Consider the following 8730-nt stretch of genomic DNA (forward strand, 5'->3'; position numbering starts at 1 on the left):
CCTCTCTGAGGGCACTGGTTGCTTGATGGATTGGTTTACCCCACTCTGGAGCTGTTCATGAGTGGAGTGGGCACCCAGAACGTTATGGGAAGATGAAGTTTTTGAGCAGGAGCCCATGTCAGGATGAGAACAAAACGATGGAACACATGTAATTGACCATATACTATGTCCACCACTTTTTATCTCTATCCCTCTCCCTCCCCCCCCAACCCCAACGACACATATATGAATAACTAAGGACTGAAGAGTTGGCCAAGAGAAAGATGACTGTACTATCTAGGCTTCCAGGAACCAACGTAAATTGGTAATGCTCTCTTGGTCCACATTGTGTCATCCTCTTAGAAGGACAATTATTCAGACAGGTAGAAAGGAAGAGAAGGAGAAGCCCCTGTTTCCAGGGTTAGTGAGCAGGTCACTAATTGTCCCTCCCCCCCAACCTCCTCAGGATTGAAGCAGTCCTGGATGTGACTCCCTCCGTGTTAACCCAAGAATGTCCTGGTGTTGGCCATCCCACCTGAGAATGAGCCGGTCCATCAGGCTCTCCTGGCATGAAGCCTTCTATCTGCCCGGCAGGCGGACCACAGTTGGAGTCATACATTTATTCTGAGCCCCATCATTACAAGGTGCCATGGTGCTGGCTGACCTTAGGGTTCTGGAAAACTGTTGCCTCAGCATTTCAAAATCACCTCAAAGCTACAGGGCATGGGAGATGGAACACCAAAAAGGGAGGCGAAACTTTCCCAGGGAGAGCCCATCCAATGCTGTGGCTTCAATTTTTCTCAGGCTGCAGATGAAGAAGAAAACATGAGGGAAAGCGTTTGGACAGCCCTGGGAAACAGAGGCTCAAGCTGTATTTCCCCTGCAGGGCTGGTTTCTAGGCACGTAATGGGCATGCCAGGTGGCGTCCCATCCCCCCACGAGGGAAGTCTGCATCACCAATGGGCTTTGCCTCTGTACCTGGCTAGCTGCCTTGGCCTCCATCTACCTTGAACCTTTCCAATTAGTTTTTAAGAAAAGTCCTTAAGCCAGGTGCTGGTGGCTCACGCCTTAATCCTACCTACTCAGGAGGCTGAGATCTGAGGATCACAGTTCAAAGCCAGCCATGGCAGGAAAGTCTGTGAGATTCCAATTAACCACCAGAAAACTGAAAATGGAGCTGTGGCTCAAGTGGTAGGGGGCTAGCCTTGAGCTGAAGAGCTGAGGGACAGCGCCCAGGCCCAGAGTTCAAGCCCACAACCGACAAAAAGAAAGAAAGAAAGAAAGAAAGAAAGAAAGAAAGAAAGAAAGAAAGAAAGAAAGAAAGAAAGAAAGAAAGAAAGAAAGAAAGAAAGAAAGGAAGGAAGAAAGGAAGGAAGAAAGGAAGAAAGGGAGGGAGGGAGGGAGGGAGGGAAGAAAGGAAGGAAGGAAGGAAGGAAGGAAGGAAGGAAGGAAGGAAAGCCCTTGGACTGATCCTTGGCAAAAGACATACAACGTTAAACTAAATGAGACTATATTCATGGTGGCCTTTATCTAGTATTGTAGTTAAGAAACAAGCTCTCTCCCCACCCTCTCAAGACACTCCCTTCCTTTTATAACCAGTGCTCTAACACAGATATCCTGTGCTGGAACAGAATGTTCCATGCCAACAGAGCCCTTCGTCTTAGCAGAGTACATAAACAGAATGACATTTGCTGCTCTACCACAGAATTCCTCCATCCAACTCCTCCAGTCATTCCCCTTGGAAACCTGATAGGCAAGGCTACTCAGGCCAGAGAATGCTGACCCCTGGTGGCCATTCTCCCTGCCCCCCCCCCCCACCTTAGAGACCGGACAGGGGAGGGGGGGCGGAGGAAGAGGGTTCACACTCCTGCCATATTAATCATATTAATTATGAGGCACAAGGTTCATTCTTCACCTTGTATTGCACAGATTTCTTACAAAATTCCAACTAAGAGAATTTTCTAGATTTCTTTTAGAGAAAGTAATAGAACTTACAGCACGGAGTGCTTCAGCAGAAAAGTGTCTTGAGATTGTGAGTGGGCTATGAGGGCGACAAGAAACACTTTAACATCTTGCTTCTTACATATTTTTCTTCTTAAAACATTTTGTGAATCGGGAGATGCAGTGTAAGTGTGTCAAGTAGTAGAGAGCTTGCCTAGCAAGCTTGAGAATCCCCAGCAACCAGAATCCTCAGTACCACCAAAAAGAAACAAACCAATAAATGTGGGAGATATATATATATTAAATATGTATATGTATGCAAGCTTTAAGAAGAAACAAAAATTTCTTTGCATGAAAGGGAGGATCTGGAAATCATCATGTTAAGTAAAATAAGCCGGATTGAGAAAAACAAATAGCACATGTTTTCCCTCTCATATGTGAAACCTAGACCTGAAAAATGAAGAATAACTTGAGTGGTGGGATGATATTAAAGGAGAACTAGTGGGAAGAAGAAAGGTGAAGGAGATGAAGAAGGGTGGACAGGACCACAGTACTACTCACATATGTGTGGTAACAGAACAATGAAACCTGTTAAGATTGTTTATAAGGAGGGGTGCAGGAAAGATGAGAAAGAATGAAGGTAAGAGGAAGTGGATTTCATCAAACTACATTAGATGCACCTTTTAGAAAGATCACAATGAAACTCCTTTGTATAATTAACACATATACTGATAAAAAGAGGGAATAAAAACAATATTTCAATTCCTACCTTTCTTGAAAGGAACTTGCCAAATTATAAAAGAGGGGTGCTGGGTGCCAGCACTCATTCCTATACTCCTAGTTACTCAGCAGGCTAAGATCTGAGGATGGTGGCTCAGAGCCACCCTTTGTAGGAAAGTCTGTAAGACCCTTATCTCCAATTAACAAAAAAAGCTGAAAGTGAAGTAGTGGCTCAAGTGGTAGAGCACTAGCCTTGAGCACGAAAATTCAAGGATAGTGCCCAGGACTTGAGTTCATGCCCCAGACCTGGCATGAAAGAAAGAATGAAAGAGAGAGAGAAAGGAGGGGGGAAGGAGGCAGGAGGGAAGGAAGGAAGGAAGGAAGGAAGGAAGGAAGGAAGGAAGGAAGGAAGGAAGGAAGGAAGGAAGGAAGGAAGGAAGAAAGAAAGGAAAGAAGGAAGGAAGGAAAAGAAGAAGAATAGCTTCTAAGGAGGCTGAGAATCCCAATTCACAGGCAGCTAGGATTTGTCAGGCAGACAAATATGAGAAATTCTTACCTTTAATTAACTGGCAAAAAAGGGCCATAAATGGAGGTGTAGTTCAAGTGGTAGAGCACCAGCCTTGAGCAGAGAAAGCTAACCAAGAATGAGCTGCCCTAAGGCCAAGCCTTAGTACCATCACAAAAAAGAGGGAGAAGTTGTTCTCATATGGGTAAGTGAGTCCCAATCAACATGTCCTTGGATCCAGGCAAAAGCTATCACCTGCATGTTTCCCATAGGGTGTCTGTGTACAGAAGATAGAGGTGCAGTTCCTGACATTGAGAAACCACATCTGGTAAAAGATAAGCGAACGGTATGATAAAATCTGTATGTTAGAATTATGAAGACCCAGACAGAGCAGGGCACCTGCCTGGGCAGAGGTGGAGGTATGGTGAAAGAAGTCTTCTCAGAAGGATTGAGCAGAATCTCAAAGGACAAGTGACCTTAGCTATTTAGAAAAGAGAGAAAGACATTCCAGACAGGCTTCCTGGCCTTCAAAAGGCAGGACATTCCATCAAAAGGCAAAAGCCAAGCCAAGCCCCACAGGCCTGGGGTGCCAGCTGAAGAAATTTAGATTTTAGTCTGTGAACACTGGGAGTTTATTTTCAAGGATTTGGGGGAGTTATATGATCAGACTGAATTTTTTTCCCTGTCCTGAAGCTTGAACTCTGGACTTGGTCCCTGTCCCTGAGTTTTTGTGCTCAAGGCTAACACTATACCACTTGAGCCACTGTGTTAGCCAGTGTTAGCCTTTCTGTGAGTCACTGGAGATAAGAGTCTCATGGACTTTCCTGCCCAGGCTGGCTTTGACCTGTGATCCTCAGATCTCAGCTTCCTGAGTAGCTCAAATTACAGGCATGAGCCACTGGCTCCCAGGTGGATTAAAATACACACACACACACACACACACAGAGCTAATTGGGGACAAGAGTCTTGGAGAAAATAAACCAGCCAGGTTCCTTCCTCAATGGTCTAGATAAGAAGGGCTAGAACTAAATGGTGATAGTCGGAGTAGAGACTGAGCAACAAAATCATTTGACATTCAGTGGTAGAGTTAATAAGACTCTACAGAATGTGGGTTTTGGGAGGTGGCAAGGTAAGAGCACCTGGCAGCACCCCTTGGCAGTAAGAAAGCCCGGTAAATCCCTGTCAACAGAGGGTAAGTCCTGGGGAGGTGTGGGAGCAGAGAGCAGGGCGTGGATCTGGGGTTTGTTGGGATGGGAAGTGCTCCATTGTGATTCCAGGCTAGGGAAAGGAAGTGAAGAGACTGGAACCCAGCAAGTGTCTCCATGTTCAAGTTTAAATACCCTGATGGGGAAGTGCCGCGGACCGGGTTCTGTCAGGACTACAGAGGATACCTAGGGGAGGAACCTGGAATAGGATGGGGAGATGGCAAACAGACAACTCACACACATTAGGAGTGGATGCTGAGTGCTGAGTGCTGAATGCGATTTAATGCAGAGGATAACAAACTTTTATAGCAAGGAGTCTCCATAAGAAAGGGCAAAAGGTTACATAATCTTGCTGCAGGGCTTCATCCTTGGGTGGTCACCAGCTGGTCGCCTGATAGGCACTTGTTTCCGGCTTTACCTCTATTTTTAAGAAATACAATGGGTTTCGATGATTGTCACCAATTAACCACTACTTTATTCTATAGAGGCCTTAACTGTCCCATTAAGATCTTTCCTGTTCCTTCTTTAATAGTAAGCACCAAGGAGACTTAGATTTAGCAAGTCTCTTAGTAAATGAGGAAGTTCTTTCTCCTAAGTAGTTATCTCAGCAATTGCCATACATTCTTTCTGTTCTAGCCGCGCCTACAACTTTTTGTAAATCTTACAAACAATTCCTTCTGCTGAAGTGACTTTGTGAAACCCCCAATACTTTTATATTTGCTTATGGCTTGTCTACTAGCGTTTCAGGGTAGCACTTAACTCTGGTGAGTTAGTCATATTTTTAAGACACTCATCAGATATTGGAGTCATCAACACTCTTAAGAAAGAGCTTTGAATAAGGGAACGTTGACAATGAGTAAGTACAATGAGCAGTAGAAACAGTAAAAGATTAATAGGCACTCTTATACAGTGAAGAAAGGCAGAAACACATCTTTTCCCAGGGGTTTTTCCAGCCTTTTCCCAGGAGTAGGCCTCTTAGAAGCCCTATTCTCCGAGGTAGACTTCGGTGAAGTCCCAAAACTTGGAGATAGGTTTCTGTAAAGCCCCATTCTCTGAGGTAGACTTCGGTGAAGTCCCAAAACTCAGAGATAGGTCTCGAGGCCCCTATCATGGTCTGATAGATGGTTTCCCATGCTAAGCAGACTCTACTGGGGTCGGCGTGGCAGGGAAGTGGTCCAAGGAGGCCTCCAAACACGTTGATGTTCCAAAGAAAGTCTACCTCTGGGTCAGCTGATACCTAGCTCAAACTGGGAGAGGTACTGGAGAAGCGCATTATATGAGACTCACTCAAGAAACATCTGAGCAGTCCTAGGGTTTGCCTTCCAAAAGTACCTGCTCAGGACAAAAAGCCAGTCAGAACTAGTAAGTTTAGGAACATGAAGCACATGGCTAAATACTTAGGTAGCAGCTGGACACCTTTAGGTCTGGGTTTCCTATGTAATCAGAAGACAGGGGGAGCAGTTTTTCCCAGAGCTTCTGTATTTCTACCATATCCAAATACTTGCCTTCTGGAAACAGCTTCCCATGTAAACAACTGCACAAGCTTGGGTGGTTTGGACCAAAAGGAATCTCCAGCCGCACATCCAGCATTTGCATCTTGACTGAGGTTCAACAATTCTACCTTCTGCCCTACATGCCTTTTGCAACTAAATTTTCCCTGAAAATATGATAGATTGTGCTCACCCTCTTTCCCTTTTATCAGGAAACCTCCTACCTGAAGCCACAGGCTGAATGGGCTGATTAGCAGCCTCCTGGACGCCTGCCTTGTGTGTTCTTAGCAGATGAGGTGTATGGGTGTCCAGTGTCAGATGTGTTTGCTCCCAGGCCCATTTCTGCCAGATGCACTGGCCATAATGATTACACAATAAAATAATAATACATTAACTGATAAAATGGGAGTGCAGCAAAGAGTAGTTTCTATGAAATACCTCTAATACCCGGAAATGCTCCATAATAGCGAATCAATAAAAGAATTACTTGGCTCTTGAATTATAGATTAGGAAGAAAATTGAAAAAGAGAGAAATAACAGACCATTTAAGAAGGATCCTGTATACAGATGCTCACAGGGCCTTGCTGGTTACCTTGGTTTAGGACTTTTAGCTTCCCAAACCATAAGGAAATAAATTCTTGTTGTCTTTAACCACCCATTTGGTGGTATTTTTGTTACAGACACTCTAAGAAACCAATATAAAGAAGCAGAGAAAGGAAGGGAGGGGGAAAAAAACAGAAGGCAAATAGGAAATGGGTTAAAGGGCACCAAGCATTTGGATAGGAGAGAAACTGGATTTCTTTGAGTTGAAGAGTGAAAAGAAAATGAAAAAATGGCGAGACTTAATAATACTTAACAAGAAGTTAAGAGCTGGAATAGCAGTACTGTCAATTTGGATAAAAACCTCCAACCAAGACATGAGTACCAACTAGTTCAGACTACACTGAAGCTAAACTGGACAGATCATTTGAGTAATTCAGACTGGACCAGAAGTACGCTTCCAAGGTTTGATTATGTGCTACACATCTGTAACTCCAGAAACTCAGAAAGTTGATATAGGAGGATCATGGTTCAAGGCTAGTTACGACAAAAGCATGAGACTCTATCTGAGAAACAAAACTGGGGATGTTGCTCAAGTGGTAGAGTTCCTGCCTAGCAAATGCAAGACTTTGAGTTTAATCTTTCTAAGACCTCACACTGACTCTCACTCAGGACAGTATTCTTAGACAGGATTGTCACTTTGGACACCAGCAGGGTCTGAGAGAGAGAGAGAGAGAGAGAGGGGGGGGGGGGAGAGAGAGAGAGAGAGAGAGAGAGAGAGAGAGAGAGAGAGAGAGAGAGAGAGAGAGAGAGAGAGGAGTCACCAGCAGTGACTTTTCTTAACAAGAGGATAGAGCTATTTTTTGGGGGGAGGGGGTCCGGTCGTGGGGCCTGAACTCTGGGCCTGGGCACTGTCCCTCAGCTCTTCAGCTCAAGGCTAGCACTCTACCACTTGAGCCACAGCACCACTTCCGGCTTTTTTCTTTTTGCTTATGTGGTGCTGAGGAATCGAACCCAGGGCCTCATGCATGCAAGGCAAGCGCTCTACCACTGAGCCACTTTCCCAGCACAGGATAGAGCTATTTTTAACATTGTATTTCTGTACTGCATTTGGATCCCAGTCATAGGAAACAGATGAGTGCTTCCTTCAGCAGCACAATAGTAAAATTGGAGAAGATTAGCATGGCCCCTGGGCAAGGATACACACAAATTAATGAAGCATTCCATATTTTGTCACAGCTCCCAAGAAGGTGGATAACATGGCAAGAACTACCAAACACCTCTCAGTCCTAACTCTCAATATTAATGGACTTAACTCTCCAATTAAGCAACAGGAAACTGATGACAATTCACATGGTTCTGATCTGAATTTTTTAAAAATCTTTTTTGCATTGTTTACCCTTGATTTGGATATTTAAATAGATACGGTTAATTCAATGAAGAGCAGTTAAAAGCCTTGAATAATTACAGACAAATGCTGAATGATAAAAACAAAAAAAGCACAGATCCAGTTGGAATTCCAATAGGCTGTGCAATCTGCTGAAAAGAGAGAGGAACATTTATCAAAAGATGCTACACCTGGGCGGAAGGTGTGAGTTGTAAACAGTTCTTCTCATTGTGTCTTCTGCATCTTTCTCTGAATAGATGCACTGAGTATTTGACATCCATCATTAGCCTTCCCTTTCATTATGATTTTTTCAACTTTGATAAGTTCTTATTTGTTTATAGAATTTGCATTTCTGAATGCTTGTTTTGTTTTCTTTAGGTTCCAGATGAAATCTTATTCCAGGTTTACCAGCCAAGACAGCTGCGTCACTTCAACAGACTATTAGAAATCTTTCAATCACCTTATTCTGAAGCAGACCTCATAGGTTTGTTGTTTTTAGGTCTTTGTGCTCTTGCTCAGCATTGAATTTTTAATTTTTGAAATTAACTTTGAACTATATATAAAATAGAAACATTATAGACATGATGTTAATGGAGTACTATTGTTATCTGACTAAAAATTTTGAAACTATGGCTTGAACTCAGTTTTGTGCTTATTAAACTTACTTTCTTGCTTAATTGGCACTCTACAACTAAAGCCATGCCTCCCAATTGGCTGTGTGTGTGTGTGTGTGTGTGTGTGTGTGTGTGTGTTTTCTCCAAGGTAATGTCTTACAATGTATCTGCCCTCTATAGCTCTGAACCTCAATCTTCAGAGCTCAACTTCCTGGATATCTAGGATTACAGGTATGGCTCTGACCGTATTTTTTTTAAACCATGCTGACATAGAAAAAACAATATTTTTCCTATGACTTCATGCTCATTTTTTATGTTAAGAAAATACTTCATATACTAATTAAAATCG

At 43.4% G+C, this 8730-nt stretch overlaps 1 pseudogene; it reads left to right on the forward strand.

The window, feature by feature from the left end:
• The first annotated feature begins 7519 nt into the window (after nt 1-7519).
• Nucleotides 7520-7613, forward strand: LOC138810924 (U6 spliceosomal RNA; annotated as a pseudogene).
• Nucleotides 7614-8730: the final 1117 nt, after the last annotated feature.

This window comes from Dipodomys merriami, unplaced genomic scaffold (assembly GCF_024711535.1).
Source record: "Dipodomys merriami isolate MVZ:Mamm:240054 unplaced genomic scaffold, mDipMer1.0.p SCAF_51, whole genome shotgun sequence".
Classification (NCBI taxonomy): domain Eukaryota; kingdom Metazoa; phylum Chordata; class Mammalia; order Rodentia; family Heteromyidae; genus Dipodomys; species Dipodomys merriami.